This window comes from Cornus florida, unplaced genomic scaffold (genome assembly GCF_030987335.1).
Source record: "Cornus florida cultivar Cherokee Brave unplaced genomic scaffold, ASM3098733v1 CherokeeBrave_3.0.0_Hap2_Chr10, whole genome shotgun sequence".
Lineage (NCBI taxonomy): Eukaryota > Viridiplantae > Streptophyta > Magnoliopsida > Cornales > Cornaceae > Cornus > Cornus florida.
In genome coordinates, this window is record NW_026775580.1 from 50,676,580 (window position 1) to 50,678,854 (window position 2,275).

Consider the following 2,275-nt stretch of genomic DNA (forward strand, 5'->3'; position numbering starts at 1 on the left):
TCTATGAGGCTTATAAAGACAAGGTGGGCCCGAGGGCCGAGGAGTCAGGAAAGCGATGAGTTTTTTGAATCTCGAAACGCCGACCCCCAAATCTAACCGTCCATTCTCCCACACAATCTTCTCGAGCCGTTAGGTCATGATTAACAGCCTCTAATAATTACCCCCTAATCAATAAGGAGTAATTATGGGGGCAATTGAGGATGCAGTAAGTGGCATGGGCCGGATATAGCTCGCTGGCATGGGATCGGGTCGAACAATTGAAGTATGGCCTATACAAAAGCACCACGGAATGGGCCGAACCTGGAGGATCCACTGAGGAAGATCAAGCCCGTTGGAAAATCAGGCCCAAAAGGAAGAAAACTCTTGAATATAGGCCCAATGTAATCAGTTAGCGATAATATTTGCAATGGTCTATAAATAAACCATTACAGGTAGATAAGGGGGGGAATTTTTTATTCTATTGAAGTATAAGAATTCTAGAGAGAGAAAGAAGAATGAATTTCTTGCATCTTCAGTTGGAGAGGAAAAACTTTCAGAAGAATAAGTGTGTTGACCATAGGTTTCGTCATGAAAATGCAGATGGGTTGAGGAAGAACCTGTATTGGAATAGATGCCCACACGCTGAGAAGCTTGTGAGGGACATAGCATGGAGCAAAGTTCAAAATGACCTTACTCTAGGTGCCAAACTACTTAGAATACACTTTCTTGATTGTTTTGTTAGGGTATGTCCATTTCCTACAACCAAGTTTTTTTTTTCTCGCATGGTATTCTTTGCTTTGAGATCAAATAGCTAGCAACATATGTCCTACATTGGTTACACCCAAACACACACACATATATTACTTTAGTTTTCAAATTCATTATCACATTCATGTTGTTTGATTGTGGCAGGGATATGATGCATCTGTACTATTAGACAAAGTTGGGACTAATCAATCTGAGAAAGATACAATACCTAACCTTACTCTGTCAGGTTTTAATGTAATTGACAATATCAAGTCATAAATTGAACAAGTTTTCCCTGGTATTGTTTCCTGTGCTGACATTCTAGCCTTGACCGCTCATGATTCTGTTTCCTTCCTAGTAAGTTTGTATACAATAACTCAGATGATTGTGCATTTAAAAGCAATTTCAATTAAGAATACTTGTGTGTGTGTGCGTGTGTCAATGGAAACATACCAACATCCTTCTCAAACTTCACCACACTGAAGCAAAATATTGAAAATAAAGGTCTCAATGCTATTGATCTTGTGGCATTAACAGGTAAAATGTTATATAATCACCTATAGATTTGGACGTGTTACAAATATATAATACATCCATGTCCATATATTGTTACAGTCATAACCACATCCTTAGCCTTACGATACACACACACACACACAATCACGTTTAGATAACTGCGGTATCAGATGCACATGTCATTAGCTTTGGAATACACACTCACACACACAATTTCAAGTACTAGTGTTGAAGTCATAGAGCCTATATAAAGTCACAGTGCATTTAATGTATATATATGAAACACACAAGCAACAAATATTAGCAACTCAAAAAGATAATTTACCGTTGGTGTTGCTCATTGTGGAACTTTCTCGAGGAAGCTTTGCAACTTTACTGGTAAAGGTGATGTAGATCCTACTCGAAGTGCAGCATATGTTGAGTCCTTGAGAAAACAGTGTCCAAATCTTGCTAATCCCGCGACAACTGCAAAGATGGACTCTAAGAGCCCGCTTTCATTCGATAGTAGTTACCTTAGCATCTTAAACCAGAAATGGGTCTTTTCCAATCTGACGTGGCGCTCTTGACAGATATAAGCTCGGAAACGATAGTGAAACTATTCGCCTCATGCTTTCTTCAAGGAGTTCAGTAGGTCAATGAAGAAGATGGTAGCCATAGAAATGCTCACAGGTGAAACTAGAGATATTTGTAATTGATCACATTTGTTGTGATGTCAAATGCTAATAGTTTCATTTGATGACTTGTTGTCTCGATATGATTTAATTTTTACTTTCATTCATTCTTTAATCAAACTAATGGCTGGGCTCAACGCTTGAGTGTGTGCATAAATATAAACACCTCATCCAATCTTTGATAAACCTTCAATGCTTGGAGCTTTTAATGTTCCCTTTGGTCTTGTCTGAATTCCGTCTGTTTCATCGTGTTTACATTTATTTTAAGATGTATGATTATTTAACTTTTTCCCACATAGCCTCATTCCATTCAGAGATGGATCCACATAGCCTTGTTGCATTGAGGGCTCATGCCTCTCTAG

At 38.5% G+C, this 2,275-nt stretch overlaps 1 pseudogene; it reads left to right on the plus strand.

Annotated features, from left to right (window-relative positions):
- The first annotated feature begins 494 nt into the window (after positions 1 to 494).
- Positions 495 to 1,937, plus strand: LOC132277590 (peroxidase 24-like; annotated as a pseudogene).
- Positions 1,938 to 2,275: the final 338 nt, after the last annotated feature.